We start from the raw sequence: 24,262 nt of genomic DNA, 5'->3' as shown, positions 1-24,262 counted from the left end.
TGGGCGAGGAACCCAGTCAAATCAAACTACAAACAAAGACAACTTTGGCAAGCCTTCCTGAGCCCCCAAAATGTTGATTTATAATGATTTATCCTCGGGGTACTTCAAGAAGGTGCCCCAATCTGGGCCCCTGGGGTCCGCTTCAGACTTTTTGGGCCCTCCTGAGAAGCCTGTCCGGGGCCGGCGGGCGACGCGGGCATCTCTGGGGAAGGCTGGTCCATTGCCGGTGCCCGGCCCCCCGCCCCGCCCCGCCCAGGAGCGGTCGGAGTTTCTAGAAGCTCGCTCCAGGCTGTGGCACCTCGGCTTGGCCCACGCCGGCGTCCTCTGGCCCCCGCGGACGTGGGGCCTGAGTCCGGGCCGCGCGCGGCCCAGGCGGCCCCGGGCCGTCCGCAACAGTGACGTCTTCCAGAAGCGGTGACGTGGACAATGACGTCAGGTGACGTCGGAGGGCAGGGCGAGCGGACCGGCCACGCCCCCCGGGGGGGCTCGACTCATCCCGCGGCCAGGGCGGCGCCAGCGCGGGGCGGCGGGGAGGGGTCGCACAGGCGCCTCCGGGGACGACTCCGCCGGCTCGGGAACCTCGGGCGCCGCAGGGCCGCGCGGGCCTCCCGGGTTGCTAGGTGACGCCAGCGCGCAACCGGCGCGGGCGCGGCCACGGAGCTGTGCGTGGGAGCGGGCGCGCGCCGCGGCGGCGGCGGCGACGACGACGACGGCGACGACGAACGCAGCGGCGGGGGCGGCGGCGGCGGCTGTGGAGGTGACGGCGGCGGCGGCGACCGGGGAGCCGAGTGGTCAGACGAGGCGGCGGCGGCGGCGGCCGTCGTGGTCGCGTCTCTGGGAAACCTCGTCGGGGTGAGAGTCCCGGGGGGGAGGGGCCCCTCGGAGGGGAGAGGAGGGCCCCGGCCGCACCTGCTGCGCGCGCCCGAGCCTCGCGGACGCGCGCCCCAGCCTGCCCCGCGCGCAGCCTCACGCCCCCTCTGCCGCCACCTCCGGGGGCGGGGGCGGGACCGCCCGACGGGGGCCGCCGAGGGTCAGTTCCTTCCGGTGGCGCCGGCGCCTTCCGGGCCTGCGGAAGCTCGTGCTTTTCGGAGACGAGCGCCGGGGGCCTGGGGGGACGCCCGAGACCCTCGAGCCGGGAAGTTGGAGCCGACGGGGCCCAGGAGGGACCCCGGCGGCCGGGGGAGGGGGCGCGCGTCGGGATGGGCGCCCGCCCGAGAAGAGCCGGGGGAGGGGGTGGCGGGCCCTGTGCGGCCTCGGCCTCCCGTCACCTTTGACCTTTGCCCACCTCTTCCAGCGTTTGTTTCCTTCCGACACTTGTCACGTGGATGCTGCCGCCTGCCCGCCCTGTCACACACGCCCGAAGCAGAGGCTTTTTGCCCCCAGGGGTTGTTCTTTTTCTAGGAGCAACTAGCAAGTCCCGCTTACTTGCTGAACCTGAAAGGAAAGAAGCAGATTCCCTAAGCTTTGTGAGATGGGACAGATTAGTATCTAAAGCTGCAACACACCGTTAGACGAGTGTCCCTATTCTGGCATTATTCTCTCAGATTGTTTAATGACGTGATAGATTAAGGAGATGACAGTCACCTGTTATGCTTATATAATAGCTTACATTTATATAGATCATCTTAGGTGCCAGGCCTTGTGTTATGTGCTTTAAATGATTATTTCTAACAATTTAAGGGAGTGCGGAAGTAATAATAACATCTAACATATTGTTAATATTTATGTACTGTTGAACCTTATGTTCTAAGACTTGGGATACCCTCTTTAAATGAATTTAAGCTACCAAAGCATTTTTATCAGTATTACCTTATTTGTTTTTAATACCAAGAAAAAAAATCGAGGCTGAGATAGTTTAAACAAAAGCTATTAAAAATCTGAAGCAGGTTGCAAACTCAGGTCTTTAAGATTCTAAGGCCAGTACTCTGCCCTCTAGGCATGTAGGGATTTAGAGCTAGGGGAAAAGACAGGTTCTTGATCAAGGAAAAAATCAAATAAAAAGAGAGATGACCAAACTAAAAAAGACCTCTGTTGGAGTCTTAAAGTTAATGTACTGTAGTTTTCTATAGAGCAAAAATGGGCGTCATATCTAAGAATCCTTAAAGTCTCGACACTTCATGAAGTCTTCTACGGTATTTTTTTTTTTTGCAAGGCAATGGGGTTAAGTGGCTTGCCCAAGGCCACACAGCCAGGTAATTCTTGAGGCTGGATTTGAACTCAGGTACTCCTGACTCCAGAGCCAGTGCTCTATCCACTGCACCACCTAGCTGCCCTTCCACCTCAAAATCATTACCAGACCTTATCTGAAATTTAAATCATTCTACAATCTCTCTACACTAAGTTTTTTTTCGTGTCTGTGTCTAGATTTAAACTCAGGTCCTCCTGATTCCAAGGCTGATGCTTGGTCCACTGGCACCACCTAATTTTGAAAAAAATTATCTTTACTCTTTGCCTACTCTTTTCCTGACTGCTCCTCAATCATTCTCCTTTGCTGAGACTCTTATCTGTTAGAGCTATACAAGACTCTGCTATAAGATTTTTCTCTGTATATTCCTAGTGAACCCATTAGCTTCCTCAAATTTAACTAGTGTCTGGATATAGTTGATGCCTAAATTTTCACTGTCTTCTGAATTTCGGTCTTGGATCTTCAGTTTTCTATTGACTATTTCAAAGTTAAAAAAAAAAAAAAGAATATTCCAAACTAGATATCTTGAAGACATTGTAAATTCAGCAACTTTCTATCCAAATCCACCTCTCCTCCATACTTCCCTACTAATGGCAAAACTACCATTCTTCTGGCCTCCTGGATTTTCAGTCTTGATATAATTTTTGATTTCTTCCTTTGCATTCCTGGTCAGTAATGCAAATGCAGGGAAAAAAAGGTAAAGGTGATTTTATTAACACAACAAGACAGCAAGTTGTTGACTGTGGCTGGTATGAATTTCATACTTTATGGAGCTCTTATAGACATGGGTAAACAACTTCCATATAAGGCCAAAAGTAAATTGTATACTTTTCATGAGGATATGGATTATGTGCTTTCTCAGTTCTTCTCTAATGTCTAAATGTGCATATGCAAGGGTGTTTCTGGACTGCCATCTCCTTCAGGCTGGCTGTGCATATATCCAAAGTCTAAACAAGGTTTAAACATGGAGGTCATTCAGATAGATTCTTCACAACTTTGCACTTGACTTTGCATTTCCCTTCTTGATGCAAATCATATTCATGGAATAGTATCATAATCAGACCTATATCACTCTGTCCTCAGCTGCATCATCTTAATCTCTGTTGCTTGTAATTTGGGAATCAGTTCTTTGCACCAAGGGATACATTCCCTATAAAGAAATACAAGAGATATCCCATGGGTAGATAATTCAGCCAAGAAAGTTTGGGGACTTAAGGTTAACCATTCCCATGGGCCTAAGCTTCCTTCCCATACTCCTAGAACTTGTTTCAGGTTTTCTGAACCTAGACTGAATGGGTGGTATGAAAGTTGGAAATTGTCCGGAACCCAAGTGCAGCATTCATTCCTATGTACAAGAGTGCATAAGCCTCCCTTCTCTGCTGGGAGAAAATCTTGAGCTAGCCTATTTTGTAAGACTACAGTCCCAAGTGTCTCAATTTCAGTATTATGCTCCTACATTGTGCCTATGAATTCATTAACAAATATTTGCAAAAATTTGTTCATTTTTATTCAGTAGTGCAATACTGTATCCAGACACCCGTGTGGGCTTAAAAGCATGTTCAGGCTCTCCCACTGAAGGTGGAAGTATAATAGAAAAACTGATGGCAGTACTTTTGCTTCACAAGGGCGTACTGCGAGGCAGTGTTGAAGTGGACTGGAAGACGGAGAGTACCTCCACAGCCCAAATCTTCTGTCAGTATGATTGGAGCCAGGAAATAAACTCTTTTGTTGCATAGGAAGAAAATTTATGCGGGGCTATTCTAAAAAATCTTCTGTGTCCTGGCCTCCTGTGCAAGGAAAATCCTCAGAAGACCCCCTCCTGGATAGTCAGTTTCATTTTAGGAATAAGGTATTCCATTTGCCATTCCATTTCCTGACTTTGTGCCCTAATTTGTTTGTAACACAGAACCAGTAGCCTGACAATATATTTCAAGCTCAAGGGGGCAAGAATTGAGATAGATTAGTAATCTTTTCTCTATTAAATGTGAATGAGCCGGAGGACTTTTTTTTTCTAGACCATGACTGTACAATTTAGTATTGTATTTAAGTTTATTTTATTGATTGCAAAAGAATAATCAATGTCTAACATCATGCTCACCAAAGGTATCCTTTCTCCTAAGGAAGAAAGGGGCATGTGTTCGTATCTAGCAGCTGGTCCAGTTAAAGACATGGTGGATGAGATGCACATAAGTATTGGGCAAGCGCATAAAGTGCCAAAAGCAAATTTGTGGTATATTAGTAGGTGAGGGATTAGTATTAATTTTCAGGGTCAAACAAGTGACCAAAGACCATTGATCAGTGTTGGGGTTCTTTCTTAATTTAACTGGGTCCTAGGGACTGATGAGAGCTTTCTTCCTCAGCTGGTCTGTGTCAGGCTTCACATGGGAGTGATGTTTCCATGTTTCCAGGTCATCTGCTCTGCAATGTTGGAACTATGACTGGTCAGCAGGACCTAGAAAGGTCTATTCGAGGAGAAATGGAGACCTGTTGTTTTCCTGAAGTTGTAGATCCACATATAAGTTTCCTGACTCAAATGCCAGCTCTTCCCATGGCAAGAGTTTGCATCAAGGCTGCCTCCTTCCAGACCTGTGAAAGAGAACTAGACACTGGTCACATATCTTATCAGGCTTTCATGTCCTGTAGCTAGACTCAGGCTCTGAGGATTCAGCCCCCTTGGCCTACTGAACAGAATTTCAAAAACTGATAATCCACAATCCTGCCTGCCAAGATTTCTAATTGGGACAACACCAGGGGAAGCTTTCACTTTTTTTTTAGGGGAAGTTTTAACTCTTAACTGGTGTAGTTTTTCCAGAAAAGTCTTAATTTCCATATTCAGCAATTCAGCTCCCTCTGATCATTGTGGATGATAGAGGAAATACATAGGCTCAGGAGAGCACATAATCCATATCCTCAGGAAATATGCCAAAATATTTGGAGAGTTGTTTATTTAACTCTTCAGTAAAGTGTGGCCTTTAGTTATAGTCAATAATACATGGCAGGCCAAATCTTGATATTATATCCTTTATCAGATACCCTGTTAATATGTTTGCTGGAGTGTATGTCTGCAAAAGTCTCTACCCAGTGACTATTAGTCTCTCAACACCAAAATATCTGTAGCCCCATACACTTTGGCAGTTCAATAAAGTCAGCCTTTGGGTGTTCAAATGGTGGTTACCTCAAATTTTGTCAGTTTTCTTCTGTGGTTGATAAAAAAAAAAAAAGGCAGCCGGAGACCACATAAAGGGCCTCAGAAAAGGCCCTAGGGGCAAGTCATAACCAGTAAACTTGCAGTATGAGTGCCTTATTTCCCATGTCTCTTTATACCCGGAGTTGTTGGCCCAGGAGATGCAGTAACTTTTTAGGTGCAACAGGGTGCCTATTTGGCATGATCTCCAAGGCCGTCTCAGAGAGTGGTTTGTGTCTGGTTACACTGATGTCAATTTTAACACTCCTGTCTAAGGAAGAATAGTCAGTGGATGGGCTGACAGAGAATATAAGCAGTGCTTTGGTGGTTCTTAGTGGCCCAGGCAATGCATCATAGAGATGATCTTGGAAAGCAATATATCTTAAAAGTTGGTCTTTATCAGCTTTGTGGTGATGAAGCCACCTTGCTTCCACAGGTGCCACTGGCATGACAAGATCCCAATGATATATTTGGAATTGGTGTAAATATTCATTTGGAGTCCCCTTGCCAACTGGTATACTCTGATTGGCACCATTAACTTGGCTTTCTATTCCCCAAGTCCATCAGACAATATAGCCTTTCACTCAACAACTGCAGAAGGTATTATGATTTCCCTATGCACTTGAACTTCATTTTTCTAAAAGGACAAACCATCTGTGAACAATGTGATTATTGATTTCTCCAAGTGAATGCATGTGATATTAGGCTGTTGGGACCTCAAGGTAACTGGAACATCTCATCTTTTTTTTATTTTTTTATTTTTTATTTAAGGCAATGGGGTTAAGTGACTTGCCCAAGTTACACAACTAGGCAATTATTAAATGCCTGAGGTCGGATTTGAACTCAGGTCCTCCTGACACTGGGGCGGGTGCTTTATCTATTGCACCACCTAGCTGCCCCCACTCATTGTTTTTCAAGGAGAGTGGGATGAAAGTGGCAGGATTTAAGATATTATGGTGCTGCTGGAAAGATCAGAGTCAGACAAAAGGCTTGATGATGCTGATGATGTTTGTTCTTCATTCTCAAAGAAGACCATGATAATGGGGGGTGATGCCATGACAAGCACATGAATTGGATTTGAATGAGGGGCTGCTGTGCTAAGTCACCAGCCTAACTTTCTCCTCCAGGGACATCTGGGTCCAGTGGCCAGATATGAATCAAGATGATTGGAGATGGCCCTAGTTGTGAGGCAGTCAGGTTTAAGTGACTTGTCCAAAGTCACACTGCTAATAAGTGTCAAGTGTCTGAAGCCAGACTCAAACTCATACTTCTGACTCTAAGGTCGGTGTTCTATCCATGGAGCTACATAAGTATCCTAGACAAATGTAGCTGGTAAGAAAAGACTTGAGTCTTAGACTGGATAAAATGGCAGCAATACTATGAGAGATATAGACAGTGAGTAGCCAAGGACAAGAAGTGAGGTCATTTTCTCAAGTTCAACAGTGGCCACAGGACCCAAAGGCACCCCATAGCACTTTGTGCCCCTGGATCAAGTTGACCTGAATAGTAACCCATAGATCTCTGATGGGGCCCAGTCTCTGGAGAAAATTCCTGATATGCAACTCTTTCTTACCTTTGTGTAGAAAAAAGAAAAAAAGGCTTATCATAAGGCTTGTCCCCACAATTGTTGGGGATACCATTACTCCTTTCACTCACTTATTTTCTTCAAGGCCTCTGAAGATTTGGGACCTCTTTTGTTATATCAACAACTAGTTCTTTGTTTAATTTCCCCAGTGCTGGAATCTCAGGATGACAGTATCCCATAGTCCTCAGCAGAACCTGGTGTTTTGAAGGTTAACTTGTATCCTATCATTTATCAAGGCCCTAGTGTTGGGCCCTATCTCATATTTCAAGTGTTGCACTGTGGAAAATGCACACTAACTTTAAAGGGTAATCTTTTTCATAGACCAATGTAGGATATTTTCCTCATATGATCCCTGGAAAAGATTTATAAGCAGTCCTCAACATATTAAATTTAAGAGAGATCCCCAGGGCAATATACATCTTTTAGGTCTTTGACGGCAAGTGTTTGTGTCACTAGAGTGAGGGATTCATAATTGCCTTGGGGGAGAGCCTATTCCAAGTATGTTGCTGGCCCTTCCAGGTAAAGACCTCTTTGTCTTGTGAGTCTAGACCTACCAGAACACTAAAAAAATGTAGCGCATAAATCAATAATAACATGATTTTGTATTATGAGGAATATTGGTGGTAATAGAGGATTCTGGACCTTTAGGACCCTTGAGTTGACAAAATTATTGAAAAAACTCAAAACTTAGACAAAATATACAGATAGGCCATCAATCACTTTGTATTTCCTCACTGGCAGTACAGGGATATTGAAAGATGATTGACATGGTACTGTTACCTCCAGTTAGCTATAAAGATTTATGAGTTTTAGAATAAGTTTACCAGCCTCTAAATTGTTATCATATTGTTTGTACAGAAAGTTCATCTTAGTTTGGATTCACATGTGTTCAGTTCATGAAACCCACAAAGTGTTAGGTAAGTTTCATAATATGGAAGCAAATCAGACACAGTAAGCCAAATTTATTCCTTGTATTCCTCACAAATAATCATTTTATTTTCTATCTTACTCTCTCTACTTTTGAACTAGTCATTCCCCAGACCTGAGATTCGCCTTTTCCTTATCTCTGGGTATGCTTTTTCAAGACAACACTCAAAAATCATCTCTGTATGAAGCCTTTCTTGATTTCCCCCACTATAGGTCCCTCCTTACCTAATTTATATTTATTTATATTCTACTTATAGTTATATTGAATACATTTGTACACATATGTATTTTCCCCCATTAGAAAATAGGCTCATTGCAAGTAAAGATTGTTTTATTCTTATTTCTAGTGGCTAGATTAGCATCTGACACATTGAAAGCATTGTCAATTGACTGAGACTTTCAATCATTATGCTTTCTTATATTCTTTTGTGTCTTCCACTCCTCACCACTTTTCAACATCCAAATTTGTAATCCTTTTTTTTTCGTTTTTTTTGCTGCTTATATTAATCCTCCTATTGATAGAATGAATGAAAGCAATGATCTAGCCAAGTCTCTTAGGATTGAGGGTCATCATGGCTTGTTGTATCATGTAGCATAGGAAAAGTACTTTTTCAGGAAGTGTATCATATAGCTATGGTATATGTTATGTATCAATGCACTGGCAATTCAAAGACAAATAAAAGTGGTTGCTGTCCTCAAAGACTTTAAATTCTACTGAGTCACATTCTCTTTGACATCAGATATTTAGGAAACACTTGAAAGAAGTGTTGATAGATACTGGGGCCTGTATTTATGGGGATAGTGGGGTCTGTATTTATAATGTCTTTTATTGTATGTGATATTCTTTTGTGAATTTAAAACTGGAATCTTCAAACATCAACATATAACACAAAGTAATTATGGTCATGTTGACATCAAATGTCTGTCAATTATAGGGTCAAATTCATAGCAACCAGTAACTTTAAGTATTCAGTTCTTGACAATTTATTTGTAAGTCTATATCATCCAGTTGATATACTCCCCTATCCCATCTGAAGAATACAAAGCATTTCCTACATAGTACCAGAGTCATTTTTTTTTTTTTTTTTGGAATCTCAGTAGTTGTTTCCCTATCTCTTCAGGTTTGGTAGGTGTGTGAAATTACAGATTTTTTTCATATTTTATATTAATTCCTGATTTTTGATTGTTTTTCTTTTTGTATGTCAAGATGTCAGTTTTCTTTGTTTATTTGCAAGTTAGTGCTTGCACAGGTTCACCAGATACAGAACAGTATTTGTGTTGCCACTGATGGAAAATTTATAACATTTGTTTTATGATGATTCAGGTAAAGGAACAACAAAAAAAGAGAGAGGAAAATTTACTATTTTTACAATCTCTAATCCAGGTCTTATACTAATATTTTATCATTTCAAATTCCTTTCTCAACATGAATATCTACAAATTGACATGTTACATCTTATTACTGTTTGCGTCATATAGCTATATTTTGTAAAATGTCCCAATCATCATTCTAATTCAGAAGACATTTTTGCCACCACTAAGTTATCTATGAGCACTTAATAAATGTATGTGAATTGCCCAGAGTCAAACAGCTTAGGTCAGCTGATCTTGGCTTCATAACTGGTGCTCAATACACTGTGTCACTGAGGTAGCCAATATCTTAGCTCTGTTGATCATTAGTGTTGACTGGGCAATTTGCTAGCCTATATTTGCCTCTGTTTCCTTATCTGTAAGATGGGGATCATAATAGCACCTGCCTCCCAGGATTGTTACAAGAATCAAATGAGATATTTGTAAAGTACTTGTCACAATGTTTGTCACACATTAAGTACTATATAAAAGTTATTATTATTATTATTGTTATTTTCATTAGCTCTTGAATGCCAGAGGTGTTAAGTCCTTGAAGGAACAAATTTCCTTACTGTTTCCTTGTCACATATTGAGTATGATGAACTTTGTTCCTATGGAACTAAGTGCCCTATTTATTTTGAGGTGTATTTTTGCAGAAACAATGGTGTGTGTGTGTGTGTGTGTGTGTGTGTGTGAGAGAGAGAGAGAGACAGACAGACAGACAGACAGACAGACAGAAGACAGACACATCCATTGCTTCCCATGAGTCTTGGAGGAGGTATTAGATATAGCAGTGTTAGGTTATTGCTGCAGTAGCAATGAAAGAGGACATGAAGTTGGGAATAGTAACTATAAGTTTGGTAAAGAGAATGTGGCAATCATTTAGTGCTTTGTGTCAGTGTCCAATATACTCTTCACATCTCAAATCTGATGGATATGTGTGTGTATATCACTATCTGGTTATGATTTTAAAATGGAAACAACAGCTGATTTTTATTTTATTTTTAGCAACTGATTTTTAAAGAAGAGTTTTTGCTTTTTAGCCAATTAATTAACATCACCAGTTTATCAGACTAGTATTTTTCTCAGACCTAAAGTGTTTGAAGAAATAGTATTAGTAATGGGGCATCTAGGTGGTGTAGTGGATAAAGCACCGGCCTTGGAGTCAGGAGTACCTGGGTTCAAATCCGGCTTCAGACATTTAATAATTACATAGCTGTGTGGCCTTGGGCAAGCCACTTAACCCCATTTGCCTTGTAAAAAACCTTAAAAGAAAAAAAAAGAAATAGTATTAGTAAAACTACTTCATTGTAAGTAGACTTTTTTAAAAGTAGTAGTTATTTTTTATTTAATGAACTGAAATCTATTTTGAAATTTGTTTATAATCTGTGATAATGGATGTTAATATATTCTGTCCCTGTTATTATAATAAAAGAAAAATCAGTTGGGACAATTTTCAGAAAAAATGGAAGACAAACTTAAAGACCCTTGGAAGCTCATTTCTTCAAGTTTTTCTACCATTTTTTTGATAAGAAAGACTTAGACTTTATTTTTTTATTTTAATTTAATTTACATTTTTATTTATTTGCATATTACTAAAACAGTCTTATGAGAAGACATAATCTCCCCTCCCCCCACAAAAAAATAAAAATCCTCATGAGAAATAAAGTGAAAGAAAGAGCGGAAAAAAATGTGCTTCAATCTGTGTTCCATCAGTTCTGTCATCTGGGGTGGATCACATTCTTTATCATAAGTCTTATCAGAGAAGTTGTTTCAATATTTTTCCACTGTTGCTGATTATAATTTCCTCCATCCATCTTCCCCACTACCATTTATTACATTTTCTCTCTTCTTTCACTCTCTCCCTCTTCAAATATGTGCTATGGGGCAGCCAAGTGGCACAGTATGCAGAGCCCAAGCCCTGGGGCCAGGAAGCCATGAGCCCATTCCCCCCCCCCCCCCCCAGAGACCCAGTAACACCCAGCCCCTTGGTCCTGGACAGACCACCCAATCCTACTTTGCAAAAAAGTAAAAAAACAAAATGTGTCATATCTGACTATCCTTTCTCATGATCCCCCCTCCCCCATCCCCTTTCTTCCATTCCCTTTCTCTCCTTTTTTCTTCTAGATTTCTGTATCCTATTAAGTATGTATGTTTCTTCTCTAAGCCATTTCTGATGAGAATGAGAGTTCCCTCATTCCCCCTTGCCTTTCCCCCTTCCATACCATTGCAAAAGCTATTTCTTTACTCTTTTACATGAAATAACTGTCTATCCTACCTCTCCTTTCCCTTTCTCTCAGTACATTTCCTTTTCACCTGTTGATTTCATTTTTACAATATATTATACCTTCAAATTCAGCTCTCTCCTGTACCTTGTCTACATGTACTCCTTCTAACTGCTCTAATAAATGAGAAGGTTCATATGAGTATTATCAGTATAATCTTCCCATGCCGGAATATACGCAGTTCATCATCATTAAATCCCTCATACATTACTCTTCTCCTCCATTTTCTCTATGCTTCACCTGAGTCCTGTCCTTGAAGATGTAACTTTCTGTTCAGCTCTGGTTGTTTCAACAGGAACATTTGAAATTCCCCTATTTCAATGAATGTTTATCTTTTTCCCTGAAAGAGGATGTTCACATATGCTGGGTAGTTGATTCTTGGTTGCATTCCAAGTTCTTTTGCCTGCTGGAATGTTATATTCTGAGCCCTTAATGTGGATGCTGCTATGTACTGTGTAATCCTGACTGTTGTTCCATTTTATTTGAATTGTTTCCTTCTGACTGCTTGTAATATTTTCTCTTCTGATTTGGGAGTTCTGGAACTTGGCTATAATATTCCTGGGGGTTTTGGGGGGATCTCTTTCAGGAGGAGATTGGTGGATTCTCTCAATTTCTATTTTGCCTTCTTAGGATATCAGGGCAATTTTCCTATATAAATTCTTTAAATATGAAATCGAGGCTCTTTTCCTGATTATGACTTTCAAGGTAGCCCAATAATTTTTAAATTGTCTCTTCTGCATCTGTTTTCCAAGTCAGTTGTTTTTTTCATTGAGCTGTTTCACATTTTCTTCTAGTTTTTCATTCTTTTGCTATTGTTTTATTGTGTCTTGATTTCTCGCAAAGTCATCAGCTTCCTTTAGCTCCATTCTACATTTGAAGGAGTTATCTTCAGAGAGCTTTCTTATCTCCTTTTCCATCTGGTCAGTTCTGCTTTTTAAGGTATTCTTCTCCTTCATTAACTTTTTGGATTGCTTTTTCCATTTGACCTAAACTGGTTTTTAACATATTGTTTTCTTTTTTAACTTGTTTTTAGATTTTTTTTATTTGCAAAGCAAATGGGGTTAAGTGGCTTGCCCAAGGCCACACAACTAGGTAATTATTAAGTGTCTGAGACCAGATTTGAACTCAGGTACTTTTGACTCCAGGGCCGGTGCTCTATCCACTGCACTACCTAGTCGCCCCTTTTTTTAACTTTTAAATTTATTTATTTTGAATTTTACAATTTTTCCCCTAATCTCGCTTTCCTCACCTTATCCCCCACAGAAGGCAGCCTGTTAGTCTTTACATGGTATACATTGATCTAAGTTGAATTTGATGAGAGAGAAATTATATCCTTAAGGAAGAAAAATAAAGTATAAGAGACAGCAAAATTACATAATAACAGGGTTGGGGTTTTTTTTGTATTTTTTTTTTTTTGGTTAAAGGTAATAGGCTTTAGTCTTTGTTCAAACTCCACAATTCTTTCTCTGGATAAGATGGCATTATTCATCTCAGATACCCCAAAATTGTGCCTGATTGTTGCACTGATGAAGTTGATCATCACCCCATGTAGCTGTTAGGGTTTACAATGTTCTTCTGGTTTTGGTCATCTTAGCATCAGTTCATGCAAATTTTTCCATGCTTCCCTGAATTTCCATCCCCCTGATTTCTAATAGAACAGTAGTGTTCCATCATTTACATATACCATAGTTTATTAAGCCATTCCCCAACTGATGGACATTCACTCAATTTCCAATTCTTTGCCACCACAAACAGGGCTACTATAACATGTTGTTGAGCAGTTTTTTGGATCTCATTCACCAAATTGCTGGCTTGGTTTTCATGTTTTTCCTGCATCTGTCTCATTTCTCTTACCAATTTTCCTCTACCTCTCTTATTTGATTTTCAGAATCTTTTCTGAGTTCTGCCATAGTTTGACCCCAACTCCTATTTTTTTGGAGGCTTTGGATACTAAAACTTGTACTTTCTCATCTTTTGAGTGTGTGTTTTGATCCTCCATGAGACCAAAGTAATTGTCTGTGATCAAGTTTCTTTTTTCTGTTTATTCGTTTCCCCAGCCTGTATCCTGGTTTTAGGGTACTTCTTGAGCACTGAGGATTATTGGGATACCTCCCACAAGAACCTCTGTTCCTTCAAGGCCTTAAGATAGGCTCTGACTGCTGGATGCCACAAACCCTCTCCTCTGCCCTGGAGTGGTGAGGAGGGTCCCTGCTCTATGGTAATGGAGGACCTCAGACTGCTACTAGGGTCTGAATATGACAAAGCACCAGAGTCTTGTCCTAGGGACAGAGGAGACCTCGACAGTCTCCCTCCACCTCCTTACCTTCTGTGGGCTGAGTGTTATGGGAGCAGCTGCTGGGCTGTTCTGTGGGCCTGCTTCCATTTTCTGGGATCTGGGCTGTGCTGAGGAGAACCAGGCTGGCCTGGGCTTCATACTTGCACTGGCAGAGCTTTCCCTGCTGATCTTTCAAGTTGTTCTTGGTGTTCCCTGGGTTGGCAGGTCAGGAAACCGCTTCTACTGCTGGGAGCTGGCACTCCCAGGGACCCAGGTGCCCTGTGGGCTGTTCCTGGAGGGCTGGAATTCCTTTGCTTCAGCTCAGTGATCCTAGATGGGCTCCCACCCCCTTCAATCCTGGGGAACAGAGCCTTCCCATGATCTTCCAGTGGGCTGGAGAATTGCCTCACTGGATCTTTCTGTGGGTTTTGTCTTTGAAAAATTTAGAGTCATAATTTTAAGGTTTTTGAAATATTTTGCAGAGAGCTCCTAGGAAAGGCTGTTCTCATGCCACCATCTTGGCTCCACCCCCCAAGACTTCGACTTTAATTCACAGGTTGCAGGAATGTTTACAAGTACTACAAATTTCACAGACTAAGTTCTCTGGAGAAGCAGCAAGATAGATAGTGTGTTCCTTAAAGGATAGTTTGATTAGCAGAAGTTTTGAGGTTAAGAAAGCCTCTAGTTCTTATAAAGGAAAGACAAGAAGCTGAGATCAACATAGATCCAGGTGCATTATTCCGCCATATTATTCCAGCATCTTGGGCCAGATGATGGGGATCCAGTGGAGGGGAGGGGAAACAGCCCAGCCAGGAGACAAGGAAGGTGAGTTTTTTACTGTTAAAAAAAGTTGGGTGTGTGTGTTAAATTAATTATTCTTTGGGAAAACATGGTTTCTAAAACCTGTTTCTGGCTCTCAGAAATAATTTACATCAAAGTTAATATTAAGATCTGGAATAGACTTTAAAGATAATCTACTTAAACTTAATTTTTCAGGTGGAAACTGAGCCTCAAAGAGGGTCATCAAACTTAGGACTTCAAGTCCATTTTTTGGTTGTACCTTGTTCAAGATGATTGCAAACTGTCATTTTTCTTCAACTGAAGCACAGTAGATTTTGATCCAGCTCAAATTTTAAATCTGAGAATCTTGTTTCAAATGTGTTTCTCCTATTTTTTTTTTGCCCTGTCTTAAAAGAACAAAACAACAGAATTAAGGACATTCACTCCCAAGACCCTCTGTTTATTTAATTTTCTTTATGATATCTGATTGATGAAGAAAATGGCAAACCACTCTACTGTCTTTTCTAAGAACACCTCAAATGAGATCATAAGCAGTTGTACTTGATTGAAACAACTGAACAGCAATGTCTGATGATGTTAGGGTTCTGAAGGGATATCTCTGTTAAAATCTAAACACATCATCCTTGTTTAATTCTTTCCGATTACTTGTTTGCCTTGCAATGTTTTTCATGACTTCTATATTCTAAGCTCTGCATCTTTATAGAGGTAGCTGCTTAATCTTGGGTGATCTTCACTTTAACCACTGCATCTTGGCAACATGTAGTATGCCTTCTTTGAACTGGAAGCTCTCAATTTTGGCTATATTATTAATGGGAGTTTTATTTTTTGAGTTTATTTCAGATTACTGGTAGAATCTTTTAGTTTATACTATGCCCTCTGGTTCTGAGATATCTGGGCAGTTTTTGGTTTCTAGAGATACTATGTTGAGGCTCTTTTTTTGGTAGTGGCTTTCAGGTAGTCCAGTGATTCTTAATTTTCTCCTCGATCTTTTTTTTTTTAAGCTAATTTATTTTTCCTCTGAAAATACTTGTCATTTTCTTCTTTTTCAATGTCTTGACTTCACTTTAATAGTTTTGTTTTCTCATGGAAAACAAACATACCGTCATTATCTGATACTTGGTCCATTCTTATTTTCAAAGGTTGTTATTGTTTGGATTAGATTTTGTACCTCTATTGTCAGTTGTTGCTTCATCTTCCAGGTCTTTACTTCATAACTTTCATTTCTTTTCTAATTTTTCCCTCTAATACTCTTGTTTCATTTTGAAAATCTTAAAAATAAATAATCTGTTTCATTCCTTTCAGGAATTCTTGTTGAACTTTATGTACAAGTGCTAATTTTCTTTAAGACTTTTCTTATAGGTGTTTTGGAAACATTATTTTCTGACTCTTGTGTCTTGTTCATCCTTGTTATAATAAATTTTTAATGGTGGAAGTTTTTTTCTGTCTATTTACTTAATCTTCCATTTTTGCTTCCTGAATTAGGTCTCTGTTAGAGCCAGATTCTATCATTTTTAGAAGGAATGTCTAACCTTGCTTTGTTCTATTATTGCCTTGTTTTTAGTCTTGTTACTGCTTTCTCTCTGTATTAAATGCTATTTTCTTTAAGGATTTTAGGCTTGGTGGACTGAAAGGTTCGCTGTACATAAAATGATGTAATCTAGGGGAAAGGATAGGATCAAGAATGAGTTCCTTAATCACTGAGAAATGAATTAGGGAGATTCTCAACATTCTAAGGGTTTGACTTCAGCATGAATTCCTCTCAGTGGGAACATGTTGGGAAGCTGGTGAAATGGTGTTACTTTTCTTTCCCCCATGGCAAAAGACCAGACGGGCTAATTTGAGGGAATGGTGTTTCTTCCCTCCTCCAGAGTGGAGACTAGTGTTCAATGTAATGGCTTTTTTCCTCCTTTTATATGATTCCTTAATCTAATTTTTAATAGTATGATCAATATTAAGATAATGTTTTCATTTGGAATATATTGTTGAAATGATTCATTCTAAGTTTATTTCTCTTGCCTTCCAGAATACTATATTCTAAGTTGTATTCCTATAAATGATGGCTGCTATATCTTGTATGATCCTGACTCAGTACTTTATTTTTTCCTTTCTGGCCCCCTGCAGTATATTTTGCTTTGAACTAGGTAGTATGGTAGATAGAATACCAAGTCTAGAATCAGAAAGCCATGAATTCAAATCCAGCCTCAAACACTTATTAGCTGTGCAATCCTCAACAAATCATATAACCTCAGTTTGTCTGATTATTCAATTGAAAAAGGAAAATTATAATAATACTATCATCCAGGTTTGTTGTATCAAATGAGATCATAATTGTAAAGTGCCTGACACACAGTGCCTAACACATAATAAATGTTATAAAAACGTTGTTATATTTCTGGGAATTTTCATTTAGGGGTTTCTTTCAGGAGATGATCAGTAGAGTCTTTTGATTTCCATTTTTGCCCTCTGGTTCTAAGGGTATTTTATTTTATTTTTTTTTAAGATTTCTTGAAATAGGATTTCTAAGTTCTTTTATAGATTGTAGCTTTCAAGCAGTCCAGAGATTCTTAAAATATCTCTCCTTGCTCTGTTTTCTAGGTCAATTGGTTTTGCTATGACATATCTTACTTTTTCTACTTTATTTCTATCATTTGACTTTAATATTTTTGGTTGTTTCATGGAGTCATTATCTTTGACCTTATTCATTTTAATTTTGAGTAAGTTTTGTTGCTTAGATAAGGTTTCTTCCCTTTCTAATTTACCTCATTTCTTTACCAGTTTTTGTATTCTGTTCTTTCTGATTTTTGTGGTTTAATCCATTCATTGCTCTGCTTAATTTTTGTAACCAATATTAGATTGTTTTGATGAACTGCTGCTTTATAATATTGTTTGAGGTCCAAAATTGTCCTTTCCCCTTTGTCCTTAATTCTTTTTATTATTTCCCTTTATAAAATAGGTGTTTGAGTTTTTCAGAATGAATTTGTTATTGTACCAAGTTCTGCAAAACATCCCCTTTGTTTCTTTACTAATTTTTCTTCCTCTAGCATTCTCAGTTCATTTTTTTTTGCAAGGCAATGGGGTTAAGTGGCTTACCCAAGGCCACACAGCTAGGTAATAAGTGTCTGAGGCCGGATTTGAACTCAGGTACTACTGACTCCAGGCCTGGTGCTCTATTCACTGAGCCACCTAACCACCCTTGCTTCTGTTTATTTCATTCATTCATCAGTTTATAAAAGTCTTCAGAACTGTTCATTTTTATGTTACTGATATATAATATAAATTGTTCTGCTTCTCTTTCCCTTTATATATAAGTCATTCCATTTCTCTTTGAAATCATCTATGTCCTCATTTCTAACAACACAATAATATTTCATCATATTTACAAAACAAAATTTTTTTCTACCTTTTTCCAATGGATAGGCATTCCCATAGATTCCATTTCTTTTGCCATCATAAAAAGAGCTGCTGTATTTTTATATGTATAGAACATTTTCCACTGTCTTTGATGTTTTTATATGTAGATTTAAGAATTGTATAATTATGTTAGAGGGTATACTCTATTCAGTAATTTTTTTATTGATTTCTAATTGCTTTACAGAATGGGTATACACCATTTCAGAGTCTCCAACATTACTCCAAGTACTCATTTTGCCAGTTTACCCACAAACTCTCCAACATTTCTCATTTTACTTTTTTTTTTGTCTTGTGAATCAGATTGAGTTTAAGGTATAACTTGAGAATTACTGTGATTTGCATTGTGCTTATTATTAATGATTTGGAGCATTTATTCATATTGTTATATGTATATTGGGTCTTTTCTCTTTAGAACTGTCTGTTCCTTAAGATAGTTTTTCAATTAAGAAATGGACTCTTATTCCTGTAAATTTGAATCAGTTTTTTAATGTATATATATTTTGGAAATGATGCCTTTACCAGAGAAACTTGTTTCAGATTTCCCCCCAGATAATTTATTCCATTTAAATCTTGGTTTTATTGGATTTGTTTGTGCAGAAACTTTTAAATTGTATGTAATCAAAATGACCAATATTATTTTCTATGATTCTCCCTTATTTGGGCTTAACATTTTCTTTATTTTGTTTATAATGTGACCTTATATATCTAGATCTATTTGGAAATATCCTTCTAGGACCATTGTGTCAGGATTTGTAAGAGAAGCAAGTGCTGGATACAGTGTCTGGGGAAGCACTGTTATTAGAAAGTGCCAGGTCTTATTTAAGACCTTTGTGGAGGGAGCATGAAGAAAAAATGGCCTAGGACAAAGAGAAGCTTGGTAATTATGGAAGAGGCATTTGAGAGGACACAGTGGGACATGGGTAGGATTTGGTTGAGGAGGGTAGGAATGAGAGAGTTGGGGATGGGATAGTTTGCTCCTCTATGATTTGTGATTTATACAGGGATAAGGAGAGGTTAAGGAGAAGAGAGCTTTTTATAATTGGGGTAATAGAGGTTCTAACTTTAGCCCTCTGCTTTTGAAATATCTATAACTGGTTCAGGAGGTACTTTGGACAAAAGATAAAATGACTTTATTTTTCCACTAAATACAAGTTTGAATGAATTAAGTCACATATACTGCACTTTTCTCTAAGTGTTAAGATTTAATATGCTTACCTTTGATGTGAAAGACAATGATATAATGGAAAGATTTGTCAGAAGAGTTGGATTCTGGTCATACATGGTCAGGCAATTTTATTTAATTCTATGTGGCCCAGTTTAACATGGACATTGATAAACTAGAATACTTTCAAGAAAGGCTGACCAGGATGTTTAAGTACTCATAACCAGGAGATTGTTTCATTAGCTGTGCGGGGGAAGATCCCTTAAATATTCTGTTCTACCATTTGTCATTAATATAATGAGCTATTTCATTGCTTTCCTCATAGAGTTGTTGCATAAAAACATAACTACTTTGTAAATGTTCAAATTCTATGTAATTATATGCTGTTAACATTACTATTAGAAATGGTCTTTGTAATAGGAATGATTGAAGAACTCCCAGAACTTCATATGAAAAAAGGATTACTTCTGAATTCTTTTTTAAAAAAAATATTTTATTCATGTTTTCCAACTATATACTTTGGTAGTTTTTACTAATCTTTTTTTTGCAAGTCTTTTGAGTTTTACAGTTTTTCTCCCTTCCCTTCCATTAACCCCCAACAGAAAGCAAATCTTATAAAGGCTTTAAATTTGTAACATAGATCAAAATTGAATGTGTTGAGAAGAATCAGATCCAAATGGAAGAAAGAAAACATTAGACATAGCAAAATTACATAATAAATAAAATAACTTGGAAAAATCAAAGATAATAAGCTTTGGTCTTCATTTTAAACTCTACAGTTCCTTCTCTGGAATTGGATGGTATTTTCCATCACAAGTTCCCTAAAATTCTCTTTGATTATTGTACTGCTGAAATGAACAAGTCCATCATGGTTGATCATCACCCCATATTGTTGTTAGTGGATATAATATTCTTCTGGTTCTGCTCATCTCATTCAGCACCAATTCATGCAGATCTTTTCAGACTTTTCTGAAATCCTGTCCCTCATGATTTCTTACAGAATAATAGTGTTTCATCCCATGCATATACCGCAATTTGTTCAGCCATTCTCCAATTGATGGACATCTCCTCAATTTCCAGTTATTTGCCACTATAAAAAGAACTGCTATGAATATCTTTTTCATTATCTCTTCGGGTTACAGACCCAGTAGTGGTATTGTTGGATCCAAGGGTAGGCACGGTTTTGTTGCCCTTACAATGCTTTAGTGTCTTAGTTTTCCCATATCCCCTCCAACATTGATCATTATCCTTTCTAGGCATATTAGCCAGTCTATGAAGTGTAAAGTGGTACCTCAGAGGTGCTTTAATTTGCATTTCTCTAATCAATAATGATTTAGAGCAATTTTTCATATGACTATAGATAGCTTTGATTTCTTTGTTGAGAACTGCCTTTCCATATCCTTTGACCATTTGTCATCAATTGGGGATACTCTTGAATTTTTTTTAGCAAGACAATGGGGTTAAGTGACTTGCCCAAGGTCACACAGCTAGGTAATTATTAAGTATCTGAGGTCAAATTTGAACTCAGGTCCTCCACTCCAGGGCCAGTGCTTGCTCTATCCACCTCGCCACCTAGTTGTCCCATACTCCTGAATTCTTAATGAAAGTCCTGTGTTTTTTTCACTGTACAAAACTCATAAAATTATAACATATTAGTAATAGGTAATGATAATTATTAAAGCTTAAGTGTGCACGTAGACCTTTTGGGACAAGATGATGCATTAGGTAGAGTGCCAGATGTGACTCAGGAGGATCTTTCAGTTCTAGCCTCAGACATATACTAGCTGTGTGACTTTGGGCAGATCACTTAACCTGATTGCCTCACATCCAGGACTATCTCCAGTTATACTGATTCATATCTTGGTCACTGAACCTAGATGGCTCCAGACTGGTGTCTTAGTGCAGCACCCCTTCACTCCAATCTAATTTATGTTTATGTCATGGCATCATCTCCCTGATGTCATGGTCTTGTTCAAGAATGAAGGACAAATATCATATCATCACATTACAACAAAAAAGAGGATTACACAAATGATATAATAAAGACACATAACTTTAAAAAGTATCCAACTTGTTTATGATTCTTTCTGGCCTTCCTTTTGTTCCCGTGCACTTTAAAAAAATGTGTCAGTGAAATTCCTTTCTTTTCTTTTTTTGGATTTTCATTTTCTTTCTCAATGTTCACCCTCAGAATTAAAGAAAAGGAAAAGCAAAAAGTAATTGCATCTCAAGCAAAATTAATTCCCAACAGGATAATTTGGAAAGAAGTAGGGAGGGAGCATTCTGGAACATTAATGGGGCATGGAAAACTGTCATATCAGTGAACTGTTGGTGGAATTGTGAATTGAAATATCCATTCTAGAAAGCACTTTGAAACTACATCTCCCCCGCCCCCCCCAGATTTCTAAACTTAGGCTACTCTTTGCCTCAGTGATACCTATTCCCAATATATATTCCCAAGATAACAAAGAATAAAAGGACAAAGGACCTTTATGTACAGAAATATTTATAGCAACTCTTTTCATATTATCCAAAGACTGGAAACATAAGGGGATGCACAACTATTTGGGAATAGCTAAACATTGCATAAAAATTAATGTAATATTTATTCTTGTCCTATAGGGAAAAATGAAATGAACCATTTCAGAGAGAATTGGGAAAAATCCATGAACTGATGAGAAGCAAGCAGAAGTCATGTATACAGACAGCAACATTATAAAGTAAAACAACTTTGAAAGACTATAGAACTCCAATCTATGCAATCACAAGACCAAAGGTCTAAAGATCAAGGTTCCCTCCCTACCTCTATCAGAGAGGTATTGGGCTTAAAATGTTAGACAGAATCCTACATTTGTGGTCGTGGCACGATTTGCTGAACTAATGTATATTTGTTATGAAGGATTTATTTTTTTTTATTGTACAATTTAGTAGTGAAATGCAAGACAGATAGGAAAGTAATAAACATTTAATAAGTACCTACTGTTTGCCAAACACTTTGCACAATGTTTCATAAATATCTCATTTGAGATAATAAGTATATGTAAAAAGTGCAAAAAAAATATTGAGACATTAAAGCAGTTTTCATGTAAGGAATGTAAGAAACCTAGGGAACAAAATAGTAAGAACAGGTAAAGGATATGGTCACTACTTGACTTGGAGAAAATAAAAACCATTTTTTGATGTCTTGGTTTTGCATTTGTCATTTCAGATATTTATCTCATCCTACTTCTTAACAATTCAGCTAACTTACACTTGTAACAAAAACAGGCAGAAACAAGTGACTTAATAACTGCTTCTCACCATATACATTCCATCTCCATACTTCTCTACTTCTTCAAGGAAAGAGGGTGGTTATCTCTCCTGGGACCAAAATTGTTCATTACAGATACTTTTAGCATTGAGTTTTATTTTAGTGGAGTTTTAGTCTTTCCATTTTCATTATTACAATAATTGTTTTCATGGTTTCACTCTATTAATGTGCTTAGTTATTACTGCAGAAATGTGGTTATTAATGTATGATGGAGAAACAGGTTTTGGAGTCATTGGACCTGAATTAAATTCTGGTTCTGCCACATACTATTTGTGTGTCACTTCATCTTTATAGACCTGAGATTTGTCATTTGTAAAAATTAGGTATTTGAAGTAGATCTTCAAGGTCTTTATAAGCTCTAAAACCTGAGACTTTATGGAAGAAATTTATGAATATGATAGTTTTGGCAGGGAAGGTAGACTAAAAAGGGGCAGTGACTGAGGTAACCTTAGTAAAATTGATAATTCCTTGAGGGTAGGGACTTTTTAGATTTTGTTACTATATCTCTGGAGGGCAGTACCATGCATAGATTTTTTAAAAAGTCTTTTCAGTCATGTCTGGCACTTCATGACCCCATTTGAGCTTTTCTTGGTGGAGATACTGTTGTATACTATATCATTCTCCAGCTCATTTTTACAGATGAGAAAACCGAAGCAAACAGAGTTAAATGACTTGCTGAAGGTCACAAAGCTAGTAAATGTTTGAGGCCATGAGGAAGGATGAGTCTTTCTAACTCTGTATCTGGCACTTTATATTATTGGCATTCAGGAAATGTATCTGGGATTTGTATTGATTATATTCTGGGTGAGAGGTGAGGAGGATTCTAGTCAAAGGTTGCACTTTGGGTATGGTCAGGAAGGACATTTTAATCACATAGTTTATCTCAGCACACAGCTGGATCCATGAAAGACAGTTTTTCCTGATTCTGATAGTGACTTCTTAAACATTTACTTAGATTTAAACCTTGTAGACTAGGAAAAATGGAGAAAATAAATATAAAATATTTTCTCCCTCAGATTGCTTTATACATACTGCAACCTTAGAAAATCAGGATGGAATAGGTGGAAGTACTTTCCTTTTAGTGATAAAGTAATGATTAAAGTCTACTGGTTAGATCCAGCAAAAATAATAACTACTCATTTAGATGAATGAAAAGACACGAAGGGCTTATCATATATAACAGTAGGTGAACAAATAGATGAAAGTCTGCCGTTAAGGAGCTCACATTCTAATGAGGGATATAAGACACAGAGGTAGTTTCAGATGAAAGAGGGAAAATGTCTCCGTGGCCATTAGGGTATAGCAGTAAAGCACATGATATTGTATCTTCTGTTTGAGTTTCAAATGTTGAACTTTTTGATAGTGCCAAGGACTTTGGTGCTGAGAGAACTTTTTTCTTCTGGGTTTTTGATAGCTGTGGCTTCAGCAGAAGTCATATCAGCTTGCATCTTCACATAGGTTGCTTGCTGCCATGATGTCTATGAGGGCCTAGATGGTATCAAGGTTATTTTGTGTGGGGGGAGGTAGGGAGAAGTGCTACTTGTTTCTCCTCAGACTCTTGTGTTTATCAGCAGGTTGGTGGTAGTTGGTCAACACATTGTACTGTTGGTGGCGAATAGGGGTTTCTTCACAGTGATGGCTGTGGGGGCTGGACTGGACAGGACTGGTAGACTAGGATGCAGCACTGCTTAGGACTCTAGTTTAGTTTCTGGGTTGTATCCATAGGAATCTGAGGAATGGAGTTGGTTTTTTAACTTGTCCCATCCAACTTTGTGTTGATTTTAAAT

At 38.8% G+C, this 24,262-nt stretch overlaps 1 protein-coding gene and 1 pseudogene across 3 annotated transcripts in view; both read left to right on the top strand.

Moving 5' to 3' along the window:
- Positions 1 to 679: 679 nt before the first annotated feature.
- BTBD9 (BTB domain containing 9) overlaps positions 680 to 24,262 on the top strand; it is a 502,020-nt gene continuing 478,437 nt past the window's right edge. The window contains exon 1 of one of the 3 annotated variants that reach the window (XM_074236844.1): positions 680 to 852. The gene's annotated coding sequence lies outside the window, so the exon portion shown is untranslated. The remainder of the gene's footprint in view (positions 853 to 24,262) is intronic. The other 2 variants (XM_074236845.1, XM_074236843.1) reach the window with 2 other exon arrangements.
- LOC141489201 (uncharacterized) overlaps positions 1,326 to 24,262 on the top strand; it is a 38,638-nt pseudogene continuing 15,701 nt past the window's right edge.

Source organism: Macrotis lagotis, chromosome 5, assembly GCF_037893015.1.
Source record: "Macrotis lagotis isolate mMagLag1 chromosome 5, bilby.v1.9.chrom.fasta, whole genome shotgun sequence".
NCBI lineage: Eukaryota > Metazoa > Chordata > Mammalia > Peramelemorphia > Peramelidae > Macrotis > Macrotis lagotis.
Note: the sequence above shows the minus strand (reverse complement) of the source record. Positions and strands in the feature narration are given on the sequence as shown.